Source organism: Apis laboriosa, unplaced genomic scaffold, assembly GCF_014066325.1.
Source record: "Apis laboriosa isolate Shangri-la unplaced genomic scaffold, ASM1406632v1 scaffold26_cov146, whole genome shotgun sequence".
Taxonomy (NCBI): Eukaryota; Metazoa; Arthropoda; class Insecta; order Hymenoptera; family Apidae; genus Apis; species Apis laboriosa.
The window spans coordinates 5,090,594-5,115,380 of NW_025222592.1; the positions used below are offsets into that span (position 1 = coordinate 5,090,594).

Sequence of the window (24,787 nt, forward strand, 5' to 3'; positions counted from 1 at the left end):
AAAAGAAACCAAGAGAAAGGATAATTATTTAATTATGATAATCCTTGAATATCGAAAAAAAAAAGAATTAATTAAGATCGTTATTTAATTTCTTTTTTCGTCGGACGAATTTCGCTAAGGCCAAGAGAGAATAAATTATTTCCAATTTAAATATTTTATCCGATAACTTTTATCCATTTATCCTCGCGTCCAAATTTATTAACGCCAACTAAGTATAATTATACGGAATGATATTATTAATTTTTCTTATCGAGTAAATTTTTATCTTCCATTTCAAAAGCAAATACGCGCGTGCGGAATACAATATAAAATACGAATACAATCCAATTAAACGTTCATTTTTCAATTTTACTTTTGAAATTATCACGATTGAAAACTTGCTTCGAAATTTCTTTCGTTTTTTAACTCTCGATCGTGAACGTCACGCGGTCTCGCGATGCCTAACAGTAATCCACGCGTTAGAAACCGTTGTTAAACCGTTGTTAATACCGTGTACAGTTTCCCGTCCCCGCTATCTTCGCTCGCGTGCTCTTTCTCTACGTTTCAAATCGTTTCAACGAGGCAAGGCAAGAGAAATGCCAATCGCTTTTCTTCTCCCCTCGTCTCCTCATCAACGCGAATCGAAAGTTGTATTCTCTCTCTCTCTCTCTCTCTCTTCGATAATTGCACAAGGGAGAAAAAAAAATATTCGAACATCGAATATTTTCAATTATTGCAAAGGGATCGAAACGGAATTTCCTGTTATGCAAATGAATCCTTGTAAATCCGTTCGAAATGTCAGTTTCAGATCGTTAGTCGAAGGTCGAAGAAGGTGGTGGTGATGTGCGAATCGAAAGTGTTTTTTCAATTTTCCATTCGTTTCTCATTCCATCCATCATCTTTCCAGTTCCCCACCTAAGAATGTGTACGTGTGACGTACGGTTATGAGGGATTACGTGTGCTCACTTTTTATGGATTTATGAAAAATTTTAATGAAAATAGAAAAATAATGAGTAAACGTAAACACGTGACGCGCGAGAAGACTGTAAAATATCCGAGGCAATATATATATACGAATGAGAAAGTGGAAAGAAGAGAGCGTTTAACAGAGCAATTTAGAATAGCTTCTACGATATTTAATTCTCACTTAATACGCGTGATATCGAAACGAATTTTCATTTGCTCTCACTAGATCGAGTCTCGCTCTCCACGCTGAGTCTCTACGTGCGATGAAACAAATTTTTATTCCAAAATTTCCGTCCCTCCGTGTTTTTTAAAAAATTTGTAAAAAACGAACATCCATACGACAACTAACAAATAACGAACACCACAATCGACGATGTCTTTCGATGTTTCAATGGGAGTCGCTTCGAAGGGTTGTTGGCCGTGTTTCTCGTCCATATACCGAGCGCGCGGAGAAACGTTTTCGTGTTTTCTAATCCTGGAACGGATCCCGGCGAGAGAGCTGGCAGAGAGTCGTAGTCGGCTCGCGTACGTGTTACGCCTTTACCGGTCCTAAACGAGGTCGACCGGCTCCAGCTCCGCATAACCACCACACCTCCTTTTACCGGACGACTCCTCCGTGCCCGTGTGTTTCGACGCATCGATACGACAAAAGCCATCCATGGAAGACCGTCCCGAGCCTCTTCTCGCGTTCGACCCTCCCCCTCCCTCATTTGCATAACACGACTGCGGCCGTTTCGAAGAAATGGACGGAATTCACGGATGGATTGGTCGGCGGCTCGTGGGCTCGATTCAATCGAATATGAAAACTGGGGTGAACAGGTAGGAGGAATGGCGGTCGACACTGATCCGCACGATCTAAAATGCCGCGCGGCAATGAGATCATCGTGGGAGAAAGCGAGCTATATCCGGCAGATAGCTTGTTTGTTGTTTGTTCATTAATTCCGCTACTAACGTGTTAGCCGGTAAATTAATTAATTCGTTGTTTATCCTTTGGTTTGGTTTCTTGAATATCTGTTTTCTTTAATTTTAAGTTAAACGTTAGGTGTTTGCAATTACGCGATGAATCTTATCTTATTTATTTATCGACAGGATGCTGGAAAGGATGTTATTTTTACCTCTTAATAAAGCTAGCTGCGATGAAAATAAAATTCCTGCTCCTGGACATATGTGTCCAACTATTACCAAGCAATATTATCTCAACGGTCTTAAACTTTCTTTTAATTTTTATTATCATGCCTTATTGAGAATTGAAGAACACGCTTTAACGTTGTAAATTCTCTTTTTTTTTTTTTTTTAAAGAAAATTTACAAATTCGTTTCCATTCATTGGAGAAATTCGGTCTCGCGCGAAGGTCGACGAGAAAATCTTGGAATCGATCGCGATTTTTATACGTTCGTTAAATGCAAAATCGTGAAAGGATTCGGTTTTCTCTATTTCTTTTGCCGTCCGGTCGGTATCGAAATGAAAACGGCGTTCCGTGGCTTAGATCCGCGATACTACTACGCTCCATTGCCCCCGCCTCGGCCAGGAAGAGTTACATAATTTCGTGGCGAGGTTGTGACCGTTCCACCGGCCGTGCCTCGTAATCGAACGGCTGCAAAAAAAAAAAAAGAAAAAAATCCAGCCTCCAGCCTCGCTCAAGTTTCTCTCCGCTCGCTGTCGCGAGCTTTGAAAACGTGGAATAAAATTTAGCCGATATTCCGCCTTGTTTTAGTGTTGTTCTAGCGATGGATCGGACGATATAATAGAAAGGGAGAGTAGTGAAATGGTGGATGATGGAACAGGAAAAGTAAAAGTGTGGAACGACTTATTTTTTAGGATTGATTGATTTTTGATTGAAACATTGAGACTTGTATGAGGTATTAGATGGATGCGAGTTTCGAATGAATTCTTTAGAAATTTTTAGAAGATGGAGAAGGTGTGTAGCTTGTAGTTCTTTGATATTAGTGACTTTTAACTTTAGTAATTTTAACGGAAGAATCTGTTTGTTAAACTTTCAATTGATAAATCAGTCGCTATTGGATTATAGAAGTAGTTACTTAATTAACTTATCAACGAAACGAGTTTCGAATGCGAGAAAATTAATCGAAAATGATGCTCGTGTCGACTATTTCATAGCGAAATTTCTAATAAATATCTCCCATTTAAAATCGTAAAACGCACATATTCCTTTCCACAAATTACGTATTATGATAAGGAAATTCTTCTCCTTCTTCTCCAACTTATTCACTCTTCCTCTTCTCGATCAAATTACAACAGTGCGGTGGCATAATTCCGCCACGTGACAGTTAAAATCTTCCTCTCGGAATACCTTTATCGATTCGAGATAAGTTTCCCCCATATATCAATCACGTTAAAGATTTATCGTTCCGCGATATTGAAACTGAAAAAGGAGGCGGTCGATGGAAAGATATTCGAGGTGTGCGTATTTAAAAGGGAGGAGTCGTGCGTCGATGGGATAGTCGTCGCGCTATATTCCTGAAATTTCTTCCCCTCTTATTACGAATTTTTTCTTGCTAACCCGGGGACGGGGAGGAGAGAGCGTTTCCCTTCAACTCTTTGCCCCGAAATTAATGCGATAACTTGAGGGAGGAAGTTTTTCAGAAGAACGAGAACTGCTCTCCCTCTGGAAACTTCCCTCTTCGAATAAACTTAAAGCCCCGAGTACATTTCTCTTCTCAGAGGGCTGTTCGCATCTCGCGTCGTATATCTCGCGTTGGTGGCACGGAAGAATAGTCTGTTGCTCCTTGCGAGAAATGCTCGAACGATATGATCACGAATAGAATTTCTCTACTCGCTGATTGCTCGCTTGATACCGTGGAAAATTCAAATATTTTCGAGTGGGGAGGACAATTGTATCTTTAATATATATATATTCAGATTTGAATTTCGAGTTTAGATTGTTGGATCTGTAAAGAAAGATATTCTTGTATAAATGGCCAAAGTATCGTTCTCTTTATTCCGAATACATCGAGTGAGAGTCAAATACCACGTTAGAAACGCTTTTATTTTTCATTGGTAATTTGTATTCGTACGTGGTTCCCGCTTTCTCAATTAATCTCCAATGCGTACAACATAAATGTAAGATTTACTTAATAAATTCTTTGCTTTCAACACGCGTCATTTATTTTCTATTATGATTCTCGCCGATGTGTCTTGTTTAAATCTATTTAAAAAAAAAAAAAAAAAGAAAAGAAAAGAAAAAAAGCTATTCTCGAAAAAAACATTGCGCGATATGAGAAACTAATCGTCTTCGAAATAACGTAACCTAACCTCAAAATCGGAAGAAGGATATAATTTCGAATTCGAATCGTAATATCTGTATAAATATCGATTATTTTTCTATTCGCGCAACGATTCGCACGTCGTTTGCTCGTCCGCGTTTCCAACGCCAACTTCTTTCACTTTGAGAGTCAGAATGCGCGAAGCCAACACGTAAGTGATGCGTGCCACGGACTTTCCCTCGTAACCCCGCGATCTTACGTGTCTGGTCCCGTTCCACGCCTTGAGCGCCATTACGAGGCGACTGATGCCACAGAATACAAGCGAATTAACTTTTTTTTTTCTTCTTCTTCTTCTTCTTCTCAGAATGCCAGGAGAAACGTGGCAATAATTCGCGTGCGCAATTGGAGAAGATGCGAATGGAGAAGATAGAATGAAAAAAAAGGAAAAAAGAATCCTTGAAATGAAATGAATTATTGAAATACACCTCTGCCTATAAATCGTTGAATAATTACACATGTAGGCAATTTCGAGGTGTGTCATTTGCTCGTTCGATTATTATTCCAATTGATTCTCTCCTTTTTTTTTTTTTTTTTTTTAAATGCACTTCGCTCACGGTAAGCTTCTCTATTTTCCACGTATTAATCGATATCGTCTAGGATAATTAATCCTTCGTTCATTATTTTTTTTTTTTTTTTTTATTTGTTCTCGAGCAACGTGAACGAATTATAGAATATTTAAAAAGTTTTTATTTTATTATACGATCATTGATATTAAATATATGTACAGTTAATAAGAATGAATAGTAGTATTATTGATATAATTATTATATTATTTAATATTAAAAACACCTTTACATTTTCAACAATTGGAAAACTAAAAAATAGTTTTGAAACTAATCAATTTGACTAGTTTGATAGTTCCAATTTCTTAAGAAAAAGAAAAGTTGATCGGAAAAGATGAAAGGGAATTCAAAAGAAAAAAATGAAATTTTGATCTCAAAAGGTTGAGATTATTCTTCGTGGACGTGGAGTTTCTCAGAATCTTCTCGACCATGGCAAAATCGAGTTGTCCGTACATTTGGAAAGCAGTTGTTTCACGCGTACGAGCTTTTCGCGTGTATCACCTCGAGGAATATGAGCCGTTGCAAATAAAGAAACTCTGGTGGCGGGAGTCGTAAAAAATGTGAAACGCGCCTCCATCCAGGCTTTTATTCCTATGCACGCGCGCGCCATCTCTCTCCCGACGGGGGAAAAGGAGAGGAGCGCGCGCGCCTGGGTGTATACTTTTAGCACGGCTCGCCATCGCTCCACGGCGAAATTCGCCGCTTTGGGCCGTTAAACATTCCGCGCGCGGATAAAAATGATCAACGCCGCCTTATCTAGAAAGCTTCATAGGCAACGGTAGGAATTTTCAGACGTGGATTCGTTCGCCTCGTTAACGGGTGAACGTTGCCGCGAAAGCGCGATTTGTCCAAGTGGAATAAAGAGAAGAGAAGACGCGTGGCCGCGAAACAAAGCGGTCGAACAAAGCGTTGGGAGAGACAATAGAGAGGTGCACAATCGGTTTTTATCTCCTTTCTCGTCGTGACATCGGATAAAAAAAATTTCTTAGATAGAGTGTCGAATTATTTAATAATCCTCTTTGGATTTTTCGATTAAAACGATCGATCGATCGATAGCGTAATTGGCTTTGTTTAAAAAAAGATAAATACGAAATATAAATAATCGAGGTAAGATAATAATTATAAGAATAGAAATGTAGAGGTGTATGACGAAAAATTGTTGAAATTAGAAATTGAAGAATGGATGAAGAAATAAAAATGAAGTATCGAAAGTCAAGTAAATTAGTCCTCGTAATATTATAATTCGTAATATTACGAAAATTGATAAATGTTCGTGATAGTGATTTGTTCAAAGACAGCGAGATGCTTATGGTATTATACGATTCATTGTCAGTCACAATGCCGGCAACAAATTACCTTATTTCTCAAAGTTCTAGAATCTAGAGAAACTTTAGTTTGGTATAATTTAGAATGGACAGCTTTACCGGAGTGGTTGGAATATATACAGCTTGAATCTTCTAACGCGAGGATTTCAAATAACTCGTAAATTATTTCAACCGCGCGTTCTCCAAAATGGCCGAATCGTTTCCCCGGGATAAACCGAGCGGAGAGATTTCGCTTTCCTTCCTTACTTTTACGAAACTTTGCCGCTCTGATTTTCGTTTCTTCCTCCGACTTCTTCCCTCCAAGTTCTTCCCTGCAATTTATCCGAGATACGGAGTCAACGTTTAATAAAGCGATTGGTTGGAACTCGGCGTTCATTTAACCAGAATAAACTTTCTTCCGTCCGTTTTTTACGCGTTAGAAAATTAGTGATTTTTCCTTTAAATTGATCATGACTCTCGTGAATAGATTGTACGATTTCTTCTCAAATAAATAATTGATTAAAATAATTTCATCAAAACACCGAATCAATTTCTGATATTACCGATGTTAGCCATGATTCTTTGTGTCGTTAAGAAAACGCTTGATGATATTTAAATATAATACAGTTCTCGTGACGATATTTTTAATTATCAGTAATCAACGTGAAAAATATATGGAAAGATACGAAATTTATTTTAACACGAACATAATCTCAGAAATTATCAAAGAAGATCGTGTAAATAATAGTTTTCACAAAAAAAAAATCAATATATTAAAAAGCAACATACTTTTGTCGATTTCTTCCAGAAACCAAGAAACGAGAGTCAATACGTTTTCTCGTATCCATCATGGTCCATAAAGAAAATACGATGTGTACGAGGAAAAGTCGATCGATCGCACGGAATTAATTATCGTTCATTCGACTTCGTCCGGCCGTTTTTATCTAGTACAAACGTCGGCCCCGCGTGACTCGATAGCAAATGCGTTGTTTCTCAAACAAAACACGCGAGATACACGTATTCCCATTTATCTGGCGATTGGTCATACCGTTCTTCATTCCTCTTGCATTATCTCGTAGACTCATGCCGCCCGCCCATCCGGATGACAAGCGAAACTTACTTTCGTTCCTCTTTTTATTTCGTTCTTTTATTTCGTCTAACGAACCGTCTTCTTGTTTCTTTACAGAAACATCTCGGGCAAACATCTCGAGCACCTCTCGAATCGAACGAGGATAATTCGGGGAATTCGTATGGTAAGAGAATCGGTTGTGCGATTCCACGGAGCTTGGGTATTTTGATAAATAGTAGAGGACAGTAGTAACAGTAGAGGATGGGATTCTCTTTCTCTCTCTCTCTGTGGAGTTTAGTTGCGACTGAGCTTTGATACCAAGGCAACCAACGTGAGTGACGTCAAAGTTTTCCACACAGAGAAAGGACAGGAAGAGATCGATGACCGCGATAGATCTCGCGAGCATTGTGACGATGGAACGTCGCGAGAGTGGGTTTCGAGGGGAAGTCGAACGAGAGGAGACCGATTTCTGCACGATGTTTCGACTTTTCTAATGATAGCTCAGCCTATAATTGTTATATATACATATATAATTTATCGATCCTTAATATTTCTTTTTTTCGATAAATCTTCGTTGAAATGTTTTCTAAATTTTTACGAATAAATTATAATTGTGATCTTTGTGCGATAAATTTTTTTAAAATCCACAGAGATTTAACAATTGCCAATTTTTAATAATAACAAAAATTTGAAACTAATCAATTTGATTGCTTTTTTGGTTAGATTGGATTAATTTTTGATGTTAATTATCCGTGTTTGAACATGAATCGGTTAGATTTGAATCTATATGGAAAGTTGAAAAAGAGACTCGACAGACTAATTTCTGAAATAGATTTCGAAAACAATCGCGATTTTCTCTTTATTATTATAAATCAACGATACGTTTACGTTTCGCTTAATGAACAGAAAAAGAAGAAAAAAAAAAAAAAAAGAAGAAGAAGAAGAAATCCAAACCACGACCACCCACATTCTCGCTACGTTGATTCGTAAACAGAGTCCTTAATAATTCATGAGCAACGCGATTAAACTATGACTAAGGGGATCTGTTGAATTTTTCAAACGGTTCAGAAATTTCACCGTCATTAACACGCGGTGCAACACACGCGAGTCGAAGAAACTCCTTAACGAAAAGCCAATTCACCGCGATTTCTCTATTATTTCCTAAGAAATTTCGCGAAATTTCGTTCGTACGCCGAAAGAAAGAAAGCGCGCCGATGTGCTGAACGCATAGAAATCCCGAAAATCCGCTTTCGTGGAGGCATCGATCGATTTCTAATTGCCTCAAGACGTTCGGCCTCGTTGTCGGTCTCGATTGTCGGCCTAATGGACCTCGTGGATCAATATTTACTTTATAAATTCAAATCAGATCCAATGCAAAAGAATCGTTTTAAAAGGATCATTAATATCTAATTATTCAAATATCAGAATCACTTAAGCAAGTTTCGAAAATCTACTTATAAACGCTTATGAATAACAATTGTGGAAAAATAAATTCCATTGAATTCTGAATACACCAAACTTAAATTAAAATTATACTTCGATTTTCCCATTTCTCGTTGCTTAAAAATAATATTTGATTCTACAATATCTAAAAACATGTATTTTGCAAAATGGGAAAGGATCGTTAACTAGATCGTGCAAGAGAATTAATTATAAAGAAATGGAAGATTTTTAATATGATCAAATTTTAAATCCACTCCTCAGAAATAATTTTTTTCTTCTTACAAATAATCTAGAATAACATATTTCTTTTTCCATTTTTCCAATCCGATCCTGTTAATATTCAATCTTCAAACCTACTCGATCTGATCGCAAACCGGAACACTCGCCTAGATCGACCGATTCCGGAAACTGCGCGGTTCCAGGAGAGGTTCACCACGCCATTACCACGATCAGGTTTCGTGAGAGTAGCGAAAAAACTGGACCTGGTTACTGTGTCATCCGCTTCTGTAATCATTTCTCGATCCGCTTTCCGATATTCCTTCCCTATCTTTTTCGTTTCGGACACGTAGACACCAATCTTTTCGCGACACGTGTACGCCATATTTGAAGAGACGGTTTTTCGCCGATGAATCATGAAAAGAGAGAGAGAGAGAGAGAGAGACTTGAAAAAGAAGTATTTTAGGATTTATTGGATATCTCTTTGGAGAAGATTTCTAATTTTTTACAGCGTGACACGTAACACGATCTCTGTAAGAGATTTTTCAAACCGTTCTCTTTGTACTTCCTCGCGAGACATTTGTCTTGCTGGATGAGATGAGAGAGTTATCGTTGCTAATTAATTCTGCAATTCTGCCCACGTATCAAGCGTATTCATGCGTAGGATGCTCGTTGTTTTTCAGCGAAAGGTAAAGAGATCGATAATATTGTTAAAAATATTCGTAATAACATTTCATCATAATATTTTTAATCCGTTTCGTGCCCGCAAGAACGCACGTACGATCGATAATATCAATAGTGAATGCGAACTCTTTTCAATTTATGTATTTTCAATTATGTATTTTCAATTTATTCTCCTTCGTTTGAATGGAAGAGAAACTTGTATAAGGAAAAAATTGATAATAATCGATCGACATTTCTCTAGACATCTAATCGTCAAACCAGTCAGATTACTCCGTCTCTCATTCATTCGCGATAATTCATAATTACGTTCTAATTCCGTTTTTATACTCCCCTGATATAATCTGATATAACAATTTGTATCTTGTCCATATACAAAAGTCCATACAATAGACAATAGACAATTAGACCACACAGAATCATTTGGCAATAGAAGTCTTCTAGATCCCCCCCTCACCACCAATCATTTAACCACCACCTAAACGACTGTTCTTTCGCGGAAGGATCGAGCGAAAGAAGGGAAAAAAGAAAGAAAGGAAGGCGGAGCAGGAGGCCGATCCGTGAAAAAAGAAAAAGAAAAAAAGAAAAACTAGGCCTGACCTGGCTAGTGTCAGGGTTTCTAGGATCGTCGAAACTCTCTCTCGAGTGCTGTACCAGCACGTGATGCCCGTGTTCCGTAGTCGATCCGGCGTGGCAATGAGCACAAGGTCTCCGGACCCGGTTTCCTCCTTTTCTTCTTTTTTTCCCCCCCCCCCTCCTTTCTTTCTTTCCTTCTTTCCTCTCCTCCGTCATCTCTCTTTCTCTCCTCTCCTCGTTCCTCCGGGCTACGAGGCTCACGGCGTTCCCTAGCCTGAAACACCTCGACCCGTTCTGGGACGACCTAACGAGGCGCGATACAATTAATGCGAAGCCCTACTTCGCGACCGATGCCATGAGTTTTTCCTTTCCTTCGCGCGTTTAATTACCCGCCTAAAGAAGAAACGGCCCCTCTAATGAGGTCGTTCTCGATCCCGCGTTATACCCGCAAACTAATTCCGATATCCGCGAAATATCCAACTTCTCCTCCCCCACCCGTTTCCGTCTGGTCGCAATCGTTAATTAACAGCAAAGGGGGAGGCCGGGGATCCTTCGATCCCCTGTTTTCGGAACACGGTTCCGTGCGATTATTATTATTAGCAGGGAGCGATCGATCGGCGGGGATCGCCGATTTCGAGGAGGAAACGTTTCGAGGAGAGGAAATTTCTCCTCCTCTTCTTCCGCCCGTTCCCATTATTCCGATGGATTATCGGCGAGGCTCGAAGCGCGGGCCCGCGGGGTCGTGGAACGTGGGAAGGTATTCGGGACGAGTGAAAGTGTCTGGTAATCGCCTCGGTTTAATATAACTGGAAACTTGGCGATACGGGCCGAAAACTTGTGGAAACTTTGGAGTTTCGTTGGTTAATGGGATACGGCGGATCGCGGGATAATTGGCGAGTAATAGAGTTTAGAATGTTGTTGTTCGCGGTATGAAGAAATCGATCTGAAAGGTTACGGTATCCCTGACCAACGTTAACTAAGCTATACCTTCTGTGTGTAACCTTTCCCGCTCGAGCTCTCAAGGCGATTCAGACGTCCGCCTTGCGCGGAACAGCTTTCGATCACCGTTGTGACGTGGAACGAGAGAGAGAGAGAGAGAGAGAGAGAGAGAGAGAGAGAGAGAGAGAGAGAGAGAGCAAAAGCGAAGAATAAAAATAGATATTCGGAAATATTTATCTTCGGAGAATTAATTAATTTTTTCCCTCTGTGTGGAATTTAATCTTTTTCCATGGTTTTGATATTGATTGGAATTAAATTAATAATAGATTTAATGATTTATTGTATAAAATTTGATTAGATATAAAGAAAGAAAAAGAAAGTTTTCGATCGGTTGATCAATCGGTCTGCGGAGCGTGCAATTCGCACGCGTGCCATGTCACTGGCGTGTGCGAGTCGCCAAAGAGGTCAATGCCTCCGCTGGTTCTCGTCCATTCGCGTACACACGGTCAACCAGGTCGATGGCAGCGTTTCCTCTTCGCATTCAGAGGTTTCCGCACTTCCCCGCCTCTCCTCGCCTCGAAAATCAAACGAATCCCTCGATTTATATTCTTATCCGAAACATCCTTCATCATTCCGCTGGTTAAAGACTCATCTACATCGATATTGTCAGCAAACAGTGTGCAAATGCAACAATAATCAGCAATATCATTCGAATAATGTCAAATGGATTATGTAGAGATTATGTTGTGCGTCTATATCAAGCCTTAAGATCCATCTGCACTAACAAACATTGTCTGCAGATAATAGCGTATGCACATATTGTACGTCAATAATTAAACAATGTTAGGATCATGTACACGGATTATAAACGGCTAAGATCGTGCGTTCACCTAGGCTTACGCAATCCAAAATATTGGCCAATAATTAGTGAACGATTTAGAAACGAAAATGAATATTTCGAAATCAAATGATTTATCTTAATAAAGTCGTTTGACTTTTGTATGTAGATCACTTATACATGGACTATTTGCAAATTTAGTCCAAAGATTGTGTGCATTATCTGCATTGTCGGTGTAAATTAAAGTAAATAAAATTAAGTGCAAGGTGGATCGTTTGGAATCGCGACCTAGGTTAATGAGAAATCGTTCTTAGAATTTTTCCCACTCTATAGAATATTGTTTCACGCGAAGAATGGAGTAGGGATGTGCGAGCGTACGTCTAAAAGGATCAGGTGATCGTGAACTCCTTTTCGACGAAACTAGGTCAAGTACCAACGAGTCAAGATTCAAAATACAGACGAAGAGGTAATAGTAACGTTATCGGTAAATACGAATGATTTGCATTAAGCAATCCTCGAAAGGAAGACCACTTAAGACATAGCTTCTAATTCGTAATTCAAACGCGTGCCTTCGATTCTACACGCGTGTATTTTTAACACATGAGTGAGAGTCTTGCAAAAAGATATAGACCCAACTATGAAGACAGTAAAACGCGTGAAAATTGACCTGGGAAGGTGCGGTCGTGGGAATCGGAGAAACTCTTAACTTCTTTCACAATAATACTTGCTCCATTCTCCCGCCACAAATCCTATTTATTAGTCATTCTCCGCATTCCTCGAGCTACCCCCGCATACTTGCATCGAAAGAGAAACATTTAGAAACGCATATAGAATATCGAGGTTACGTGTTCGGAACGAATTGGAAAAATTCGGGCGAAATCGAACGTGATCTCGAATAAATACGCTATGGGACAAGAGCATCCAGAGACTTGACCCGATCTCGCCCGAAATTTTCCGATCCATACCGAAGTTCGGTCCCTCGAGTCACGTGACGATGCTACACATTCCTAAGCGCATCAAACACCATCTATCACCTCGATAGAAACAAAACATCCTAGAAAACGTTCGCTAAGTGCTTCTATCAATTTCCATAAGAAGTTTTCCTTTAATTTCGTAGAAGTTTCGCGAAGATCAGTCTATATAGAAGATGGGCGCGAGCCGTAAATACTCGAGTCGAGGATTGGTTGTGTTCGAGGATGGCATACGGGGCAAAGTTCCGCTACGTGCCAGCACGTTTTACCATCGGTTGCCGAAGAAACGCATAACTTCGGAAGGAACGTGCATAAACCACGTGAAACGCTCCATTCGTTTCGATAAAACGCCTCTGGGCTGAAAGCGCGCCAGTGTCCGCCCGGAGAACACTTTTCAGATCGTCGTCACGGGATTTTAGCGCGAGCAAAGACCGGGATATATCCATCCCGTCGACCGGGTTGGAACGTGATACGTCTTCCATCGACGTGACTCGCGCTCCACCGTTCACCCGATACTTGGCCAGTTTCAATATGGGGATCTGAATTTTATGGCTAATGAGACACGTTTTTATCGCTTTGCATTGAACCGAAATCGATATACCGATTCTAATTACGATACCGATTTTAATTACGATACAAATTGGCGTATTATTTCACCTAGTTTCCCTTGAATAGAAATATAATGATCGATGGCGACACAAATATTATGTATCAACCCGTTAATGTTTTAAAAACAAATAGATTTAAAATAGATATAAATGTAATTTTTTTACAAAGGGAAAAAAGCATACGTAAAATATATAATAATAATAAAAAATCGAATTTCACAGAAATTAAATATGCGTTAGTATAGTATAGTAATTTGATGTATATTAAATAATTCCTTTTTTTTTTCATTTTATTAATTTTATTTTGATCTAATTAAAATTGAAATTATAGGGGAGGACATTGAAAATATTTGAAAACAAAGTCCATTTATGTAAAGAAAAGGAATGAAAGGAATTATTTGTCGCGAGATACGATATCCGTCGACCAAAATTTCACGCCTGGGGACAAAAGACTACGAACAGTAGTCGCGTGCCTGTTGTCGAGCATGGCTGGGACAAGAAACGGAGGCAGAAGAAGCAATTTCAGTCCTCGACGGTCGAGGTTGAACGATCCAGAATGGAACAGAGGTGGAAGTGGACGTAACAGGTTGTTACTCGTTAATAAATCCCTCCGCTTTACAACTCTATAAACCCGCGTATCGCGGCCACCGCTGCGCCTCGGTGTAGGAACAATGCTGGAAATTAAAGCGATCCGCTCCTACTTAACCGCGATCGTGGAATCTGGCTGTTGGGTTGTTGCAACGGAATAAATATTAATGCCACGACCGGCTCAGCTCGCCGCTAGATTCGCCAATAGAAGTTAACGAACACGAAGCCGAGTACCGTTTGCCGGACGGCTGGCTAGGGGAATCTGTGCCGAACACTCCACGCTCTCCTAACTTCCGTTTCGTCGAACTTTCCTTGGAAACTTGTGTATCCTCGAACGGGCGATCGTTTCTTGAGCGTTAACCGGGATTAATTAATTGGGATCGTGCAATAATAATTTTTCGATGGGAGAGGATCGTTGGAAGAAGATTGGACGAAGTGAAAAGAGATTTGGATATAGAAATTATATTATATTTAACGATAGAGAAAATTACGAAATTTTGGGGATAATTGAGATTAATTAGAGATCGAGTAATAAATTTTTCGATGAGGATTCGATGAAAAAAGGAATTGAGAAAAATGAAGATAAAGTTTGGAAGTAGAAGTATGAGAGATTAAAATTAATCCTTGAAGATTTGAATTACGCGTAACTATTTGGATTATAGTAGAGACAAAAATAACAATGACTTTTTTCTAAATGCGTGTACAATGCGTTTTAACGGTTCGCCTGTCAAAACAATAAAAAAAGAAACGATATGAGAAATGGCGATTACGTGACCATGGAATGATTCACCTAATTATTCATAGATGTCACGATTAGTGTGGTTAAAGAAACTTCGTTAAAAAAAAAAAGAAATAGATCGAAACGAAGAAAGAACGTCTGATATCTAAATAGATTTTAAATACCTATTTTTAAATTTTGCCAAAATTCTCGCAATAAGTGATATTAAGGATCTATTAAAATTTTCGCAAGAGCGCATAATAATAGAATCTAGACACGAGAGAAGAAAAATCTTCAAAGCAATCCAACGATATGCCTGTAAAGTTTCGCAAAATCTGTTTCAGCAATTCGCGCCAAAACTAGGTCCCGTCGTCAATGTTATCATTAAGAGAGAGAGAGAGCGCGTACACGCTAATCACCGGCGATAATTCGTGCCTCTCACTCCTTAATTACCTTAAGAGAAGAAAGAGAGGGGGAAAAAAGCGGGCAAAGCAGCGTGAACTCGTTCGTAATAAGTGAAAGTCTCGGTCTTTTGTGATAGTGGCAAGGTCTGTTTCACGTGTAGAGCGCGCTCGGCATTGGCAATGGCGGCCGACCAATCGCGTATCCGCCCGCGAAACGGATTATTTGCTCGCGTGCCGATTCCTTATCTTGAGGAGGGAATCACAGTGCTTATCGAAGGCCAGTGGGAAAAAAAAAAACCTGCTTTCACCGGTCTCCCCACGGGAATGGATCTTCTCTCCTCAACTGGTTTCGAGCGATCGGATGTGCACGATGTTTGTACGATTTCAAACTCGTTACTCCACTTAAGGTTAGTTAGAATATCTCGCGGAATCAATTTTGCTTCTCCTTGAGAAACGGCGCCGATGAGAAAATGAGTTTTATGCATGGCTTCATCGCTTGATTGGAAATGGTTTATATTGGTCGTGGTCCAATTTCGAAGAAGGATGAAGCTGTATTAATATTATGGAGACAAATGACGCGATACTAGCGCCACGTAACTATTAACCATTCATCACCGAATTAACGATGATCTAATTCGAAAAATCTTGAGATATTTATTAGCAAATGTTAAATAATAAAATGGAATTGGTGGTATCCAATGATGGTTGATCGTGTTAAATAGACAATTCAATTATTGGAAATTCGTTATTTCCTATTCTCTGCATCTTCAAATTCACCTCTATTTCGAATTTATACCGCGAACTCAATAGTAAAAATTTAATTTCGCAATATTTTATTCTTTACTCATACGCGTGTTTTAAAAATTAAACCGCAACAAGATAATCAACAATTATCTACAAATACACGCGTTTAAACAGTCGGACGAATCAAATCGAAATTCGATACTCCCGATACTCAGAGAAATATTTCTCTCCTTCGTTCTAGCACCCATTTTATCGATACTATTATCGTTAACGACAACGACGCGGCAAAATAGTTAACAAACTCTTACCTATACGAGGCTCTCGGCGAAAAATAATTCCTTCTCTCGACCCGGGTATCCATTTGCCGATTCCATCTCGTCAAAACACCGTCAAACAATACACCAGAATCCTCTCCTAATCCCACGATCCGTTAACAAGCACGCATTGAACGCAAACTGAACGGAGCAACCAACGCAACAACCACCACGAACTGTGCAATCAGGTCTCGGCTAGGAGAGGACCCCTTCCACCTTCAGCAGAATTGAACGACTAACCACGGTTTAATATCACGGTGAAAACGCGTTAATTCAGGACGGGTTCATCGAGCGATATCGCGCCGCTCCTCCTCCATTTTCTTACGCTCTACCACGCGTATTTCCTTTTTCGTGTTTCCGCCCCACGTAATATTTTTTTTCTTTTTCTTCTTCTTCTTCTCGAGGCTTTCCACCCTACGCGTTTCATGCTAATTCAAAGACGCGCACCAATTTTCCACGCATGTTGACGCATGTATATCAAGATACGCAGAATCATGGAACAAATGAGAGAAGTTCTCTCGTCGATTTCGTGATCCTTTCACGCGACAAAACTCGTCGTCCCCCTCCCCCTGAACGTTTTAACACTTTCTAGTCGTCTATTCGTTCCAAATTACGTGGTGATCGTTTATTGACGCGTTTCCCAAGTTTTGAATCGTGAGTGGCAAATTCTTTCGCCGATACTTTCTTTCTTGATTATATTTACAAGTCGTGAGCAGCGAGAAATTGTGTCGCATAGAATTAACACGAGGATTGGTAAGCAAATCAAATTGATTACATTTCCCTTGCAATTACCAAGCAGACGCTTTCGATGCTAATGATATATTACGGTATGGTTAATGGTAAATTAAGAAATTAACGGTGCCAAGAATTATTATTGATCTTTGTTCGAGAGAGAAACGTCATAATTGAGCGTATATGCAGTATATACTTAATTATTACCATAATTTCATAATTTTAACGTTAATGTAAATTTACATCGAATAATAATCTTACCTATTCTTCCAGTCAAAGCGGATCTGTAGGGCCTCGTAGTCAACAATCTGAAAAATGATTTTTCGAAATTAAAATTTCAACTCGACTAAGCTCGAGCTAATATTTCTTTACAATATCAAGCAAATACGTATTATACATTCTCCAAGTTGCTGCTCTGCACTGCTACACATCCAAGACCAATATATTCGCGGCACAATTTACGAGACAGTTCTACTCAAAGGTCTGAGACTTCGCGTAAATACTGTTTGCCTGTGCAACCTTGCAGATTCGACCGACCAACGTTTCGACATCTCTTACCGTTCTTTCTTTCAGGAACATCGAAGACGATCCGTTCGCTGAGCTGAGCAATCGTACGAGGAACGATATTGGCTCGAGAAGCGATCGAATCCGAAAGTCCGTGAAAGCAGTTTCACGGAATCGTGAATAATAGGTCGCGAGAAAAATGTGTTCCTCCCAACTACTGTTTCCCAGTGATGCATCGGTCAACTTCTTAACGACCCTATACGGTGAATACGGAGATCCCTGGATATCTATTTCACGACACGTATCAGCCATCGAAAAATCACTTTTACAGAACTTTCAAACTTTTCTCTTTTCATCTCGCACGAGAAATAATCGACATCTCGTCCGATAATTCGGTTATAGTCGAGGAAATATAATGCCGAAACTTCTCTCTCTCTCTCTCTCTCTTCTTTGCTCTTAAGATACGTGGATAAAGTGTGACATATCTTAGGATACAGTGTTTCTCAACTTATATATAAGATATGTCTTTTTTAATAATATGGAAGAAGATTAAGTTCGATTAATTCTTTTTTATAAATTTGTTATAAAAATGTGAGAAAGAAAGCGTGCTGAATTCGAATTTTGGCAATGAAAAATTGTATCTATCGTATCGATCTTCTTTCTCGAGTTACTGCAGAAGCATTGAAAATCACGAGCTTGTAGAGAGACCCAAGCAAAGAAAATTTTCCTCCGTCCACGAATTCGCGAGAAATTCAAACGTAACTTTCCTTGATTCCTATGGCATCCTTCGTGTCAAGAAATACCGCACGGTATTCAAGATTTCTTCGCGTAAACTTCGTTAAGCACTTGCAACGAACGAACGAACGAACGAAAGCATTATCTTCGCCCGAAAGTACACCAAGTTGCAGAGGATTCTCGTCAAAGTTTGCGCGTTAAGGAAGTTGGACGAAGCTTCGTCTATTGTCTATCGCGTGTCGATGAGGTCGCTACGCTCGCAATTAAACTTTGTGCGTGAAGGGACGAAGAATTGCTCGAGCGGATTACCTGTGTTGGGATTCCGTGGCTTCTGGCTCCTTCAATTAAACCGATCCTCTTGGTAACTTTAACGGAGTTACAGAAAGTAAGTTGTGTTTATGCGTTGCTACTGATATGAAAAGCGTTCGTGGAATATTCGTAAATGTTCCGTCGAGAGCTTTGATCGAGAAAATGGTAGAACCGGTAAACGATCGATCTTGGAGATATAAAATAAATCGTTGCCTGTTTACGTTTGCAATTTTGAGAGAGAGAAATGTTCAAAGAGGCGGGTAATTAAATTTCCCACGAAAGGGAAAACTCGTGAAAATAAGCAAGTCTCTTTTTGCAAGGTTTCCATTCGAGTCGAGAAGTTTGATCAGCGAAGAAACAATTAACAGCGAGTGTTGTTGTTGACTTACGCAACGGTGAAAATCGAAAGAAAATGGTTTTTACACATTTTTTTAAAAATTCATGAAACAAGGCTTCCGCGGAGAGTTTAGATCGAAGCTTTACCAATGGTAATCGAATTCGTGGGATCGAAAAATCGAGAAAAGGAATTTTCCCTCTCTCGACGCTTTCGTGGAATCTGAAACTGTGATTATCGAAGAGACAATGGCCGCGCGCTGGTGAATGTCGGTCGATCGACGTGACCTTTGAGTCGGCTGACATTTGAACCCTGAGAAGAAGGGAGCCGCGACTAACTGTTGTGGACGGGTGGTGACGTACGATCTGGTGAAATCGAATCGGAGTACACGTCCACGGTACTCTGTTAGATTGATCGATCTCTCTCCACCGAAACTCGAAGCCGCTGCGAACAGTTCTTGCCCTTCGTCCTTCCATCGAAAATCAATGTCTTTCACGGGCTGGCCGAGATCTACGAGCCTGTAAATGCCGTTCTCTTGCAAATTTACAAGGTGACGGTAGAAATTCATTGGAAATTCGTTGTCTCGATATGAATGGTCTGATTGTGAAAAAACAATTCGATTCTGAAGTTTCGAAGTTTGGTGGTTTGGCCTTTTGGATCTTGGATTTCTTTAAATTTAGATCGTTTAAATTCCTACGCCCGTCATTGGAGCGATGTAGATAATACGATTCTTTTGAAGGTAAGTCAGTAATGCATTGCTCTGACCTGGCCTCAATTGGTCTGGCATCTAACAATAAGGAACGAGGACTGTCTTTCTACGGACGATCAAGATATTCTTTAATGCGAATAATCTTTTTTCCTTCTGAAGATAGTGTATTAATTGGATGGTGTACGTTATTTGATTAGAACTTTCTCTTTTTAAGTTCTCTTTGAAATTCGTTTTATTTTTGCATTCATTTGATTCAAATATCTTCAAATTTGATCCAACATTCAGTTTCATCTTCTTCGTTTAATCCATGGGATTATCGTTTACCACTACACGATTAAATTAATAATTGTTTGGGAATAATAACGAACAATTGATAAATAATTAATTATTATTTCAATTAATAATTGTTCAGTATCCCACAAGTTGGCAAAGATTGTATTAAACGATTATTAATTTAAATTTGCATTAATATGAATAATTGAAGATCAAATTTTGCGAATTTTTATCATAATTATCCATAAATAAATATTCATAGATCAAAATAACATTTTCCAATTTTACTAAAAATTCGAATCGCTTGAAATATAATTCAAACTCTTGCAATACTTTGATAACTCTTAAAAATTTCAACGCTCTTATATTTCTTCTATCCAGTAAAATCTAATCTGATAACAAGGAAAATTCATCGATCCATTTCTTTAATTTTCTTCTCAAAATTCTCACTCTATCCAAATCTCGCGAAACTTCAAATTATTCTCATCGCTTCTCTTTCCCCCTTAAAAGAATTTCGAGTCGAAGAATCAACCAATCGCCAAACGCTCGACCAACCTCGCCATCTTAACGCCATCATATCTAACCTCGCAACACCAACCACCACCCGCAGCAACAACAACCCCTGTACAATCCGCTTAAACGTTTAAACAATCTCGAAATCACGGAAACGAGGCGCATCTGGCCGGCTCGATCCCCGCGTGCGATCGCGTTGATCCAACCGCGCCGCGCGAGGAACAAGATACACTTGCGCGGAGAGGAGCAGAGGCCGTCGATCACGCCATTTCCCCTGGAGCCGGCAACCTAATACAAAGTTATCGCAGCCGGCCAACCTCGCTCGTTAATCTCGTTCGTTGTGGATTCACGTCCGGAAGGTTATTTCGAGCGGAAGTGCATCGCTGCGCTAAGCTCCCTTCCTGTCCAACCCCACCCCCTCCCTTACAGAATCTCTCGTCTCGAGGAGAAGGGGGAAGACGCGCGAGCCTCTAAATTTAGATCTACTCGCTCTATGCTGCTTCTTCTGTGAGGAAGGGAAGAGGAGGAGGAGGAGGCGACAACGTTTTGTTAAGCAAAACAAAACGGCGAAAGCGCTCGAAAGAGGAGACGCTTTAATGGAGATCGCGTCGAAGAAGGACGCGATCGGCACGCGACGCCGCGTAAATTTAGATCCCTAGGATCGAAACTATTGGATCATCACGTGCCTTATCCTCTAGAGAGAGGTTATTTATGGATTTCTACTCACGTTGTGACGGTTAAGTCGTTTTGGGAGAATCTTGAAACGAGGAAACGATTGGGTACTGGTTGGTCAGAATCGCTTCTTCTCTTACGAAGATTGTGTGTCCATGAATTGTGTGAAAAAAGTGAATGAGATGAGAGGTGAAGAATTTGAAATTGGGGAGATGGTGGTGGTTGTTTCACTTAGTTCTTTGCCCCGCGGATCCTTTCTGTTTGGAAGGAAAGTTTTCAATTATTGTCCATGATTGTAGAAAAATTGAATATCTCGGGGGAGATTGAGGAGGTGGAGATGTTGGGAGAATTTGAAATTGGGGGATGATGATACTTGTTTCGTTTTTTATGAGATAAAGGATCTTCATGGATCCTTTTCTTTTTTTTTTTTTTTTTTAAGAAAATTGTATTCGTGATTATGAAGAAATCGAAGAAGTTGAGATCGAGGTTGGAAAAATTTGAAATTTGGTTGGTATTTGGAAAAGTTTTTATTGATTGTACGATTTGACTAAAGTGAATTTGAAAGAGAGAATTACAGAAGCCGTTAATATTAGTTATATTTGAGAATTGGAAATGAGATGCACATATTTCTGAATAATAATTCAACTCCTCTTCTACTTAAAGGATTAGAATTAAGAATTTCAATTCAATTGGAATGTATTTTTCCAATTACATCGTATATAATTATAACATATATTTCTCGATTTATCTCGTAAATCGTCACAAGTAGCAGATACAATATTCATTTCACCGATGGCATGGAATTACCGATTCCATAATATTTTGAAACAACACAAGAGGATTACGGAATTTGTATAATAGATGTAATATTTTGATTAATTACTAATCACTGTTTCATTAACGGGACAATCCGAAACGATCCGTTCCAATTTTATATCGAGCTGTGGATATATACACACGTTCTTGCAAAACGTTTCTCCACATACCTCACCGATTAATCCTTGTTGCAATATTTAACAATAGAGTGAGCCAGCCTTCAATTACACTGGGTGAAAATAATTTTCTCGGCGCACCGACATGTTACGCCCTCGATGCTCCCTCAACTATTAAATTCCGAAGGAAATAAAAGTCGAACTCGTTCTAAATCATCGGCATATTGGATCATACGATGAGTAACGCGATTCTTCCTATCGAATCCTATCATCGTGCAATAAACTAGTCGTCGTATCGACGAAACAGACGATACAGGGAAATGCTGATTTATCTCGGTTCTTACATAAAATCCGTGACGAATGATACTCGATACCCACTTTCGAGTAGTCTCTAATAATATAGATTCAGGAGGTGCCATCATAGTGTAGTTTTTTTTTTTTTTTTTGAACAGCTTTCTACACTAATTATAAGCTTAATAGTTTAATATACATAATCTTGATCTTTTTTTTTTTTTTGTAATTAATTTGTTCTTTCAGAAATGTTATTTCAAATTCGTGTAAAATTTTTTATCAAATATGTTTATCTCTTAATCATTCGATTTAAGATCTTTCTTCTTTTTTTTTTTTTTTTTTAGTATCTCTTCTTCCATTCTTTTCCATTATTCCAAAGTTTTTCTAATATACGTCTAGCAAACTGAACCTGTTATTTACATAAATCTAACTCAATCTAACTTCCAATATTTCAAGATATCTCTTGCGGCTATTATTACTCTTGTCTAGACATAACCTAAAACCTTTCAAATATTGACATAATTTACAGTCACTATCTAAAACCAATAGACGTTTCCAACTTTGGCTTTGAGAAAAACGCAAATTGCCTTCACTTTGAACTTCGTCTATGTGTACATACACCGTATCTTCTGTCCAATAATCCACAATCGAAAAAAAAAAAAAAAAAAAAAAAAAAAAAAAANAAAAAAAAAAAAAAAAAGAAACCTTAAGAAAAGCCATCCAAGATAATTTTCCAACTCTGCCATATGGCATTCCCCAACGTTTCCACTCCCTACACATTCACAAGATCCACGTTGCACAGATTTAAATCAAGTTTCAAACGTCTAATAGATAGGGGGAAAGCATGCTTTTAATCCATCCCTACAAATTAGCTGCGCGAAACTGCGACGAGGCACGGAATTAAACGTTGCACGCTATCTCGTTGTTGCCTCGCTGTAAATCATACGCCGAGTACGCCGAGGGACAATAACAGACGCGTTGGCTCTGGATTACGAAAGATCGGATGCTCCACGCTTCGTTGGCTAAGGCACGATCGCGAAGACGATCCAAGATTTCGACATTAATACCGCCAATATGGCGGCGGGCTAGAAAGAGGCCGCGATTTCAATGTTGTTTCGAGGTGGCGCCAGTTACGTGGCGCTCTCGCTTGGCCACCTCGTTCGCGATTAATTCCGTGAAATCGTGAAAGCTTATGGCTTATGGCTTTCCATCCTCCGCGATGAGCGGGTTCGCAAAAGTAAATCGTAAATAAGTAATCGTAAGGCGATTATTATTTCATCGTTATTCCAGCTTGGTATAATATCCAAAGCGTTAATAAATGTGTGCCTTGCACGGGATACTCGATCGACGTTCCGATTGTTTATGCTCCGTTTCGCCTAATTGCGCCTTAGGAAACCGGAATACCGTTACTTGCATATACGTAAGCGCGACAGGATCGAAATGGAGAAGGAAAAATGAAACGGTTTCACCGCACGCGAAGGACGTCTACTATTGCCATTTTCTCTGAAGCTGCTATTTACTTTGTCGAAGACATTCGATGTTTCTAGAGGAATTGGTTTTTAATATTGCAATTTCTGTTTCAGTGTTTGGAATGGAAATCGTATTTTTTACATTGGACGGTATTGAAGAGTAGATTCATTAGGGATGAGCGGATAAATTTCGTATAAGAAACGTACATACAATTTCAATGTTAAAGCTTGGAATTAGCTCGAGTTCTTTTCAAGAATCTTTTACTCGAATGACGTCCAACCTGCGAATCCTTTTTTAAAAGAATTACCTTTCGTCTCGATCAAAAATCACTTAATATCACTTAATATCACTTAAATATTAAGTCACTTAAATATTCGTTAAATAATCTATCTATCCGCAGAATATCGAAGCGAAGATCAAGAAGCGAATTATCAAGTATTTCGAATCTCGCCAAGCATCGTCGTGCACTCTCATCCATCCTCGTCTCGAAGAGGTGGTCAAGAAAAGAATGCACGCACTGTTCGCAACGGGAAGGTCAGTTCGTCGCGCACGTATGGGCGATCACGCGAGGCGATCGCCACGCGCGTGCATCTGTATGCGTGACGCGTGACGAGTCGCAGGCTCGTGCATAAGGGGGAAGGAACGGTTCATTCGTACAATACGAATGAATGGGCAGTGTACGACACGACATCCGGTCGGAAGGACGGCCCGCGGGAGGGAAGGAAGCGGGCGCAAGAACGTCCCGTCTGGCGCGTTCGTTTTCCACGATCGGCTATTTCAAGAGTGGCTGATGCACACGGTACCAAAGGCGGCGCCGGCGACGGGGGTAGAGAGAGGGAACGCGTCGTAAAACTTTACGAGCGGCTCTAAAAGAAAGATCGCCGGCCGCGGGACGAGCAGGCATCCCATCTCGTTCCAGAGGCCCGGGCTTCGAGAACAGATAAGCGGTGTTTTCCGCGTTTCGATCGCGCCGATACACCTGATTTGCGATAGCGGAAGGGATGCTGCCCAAGGTCCAGTTTACTCGCAACCAATATGCTCTTTTTATCGCGGTATCGATTTTATTTCTTATCTTCTGGCCACGGTTCGGATGTGCGAATTATCCTAT

At 39.7% G+C, this 24,787-nt stretch overlaps 1 protein-coding gene across 5 annotated transcripts in view; it reads right to left on the reverse strand.

The window, feature by feature from the left end:
* LOC122713788 (serine-rich adhesin for platelets) overlaps positions 1–24,787 on the reverse strand; it is a 67,399-nt gene that overhangs the window by 27,147 nt on the left and 15,465 nt on the right. For 3 of the 5 annotated variants that reach the window (XM_043934560.1, XM_043934559.1, XM_043934556.1), the window contains exon 2: positions 17,199–17,245. The exons of 1 other annotated variant lie outside the window; for it this stretch is intronic. The gene's annotated coding sequence lies outside the window, so the exon portion shown is untranslated. Of the gene's footprint in view, positions 1–16,199; positions 16,297–17,198; positions 17,246–24,787 lie in introns of those variants that run through there. One more of the 5 variants, XM_043934558.1, reaches the window with a different exon arrangement.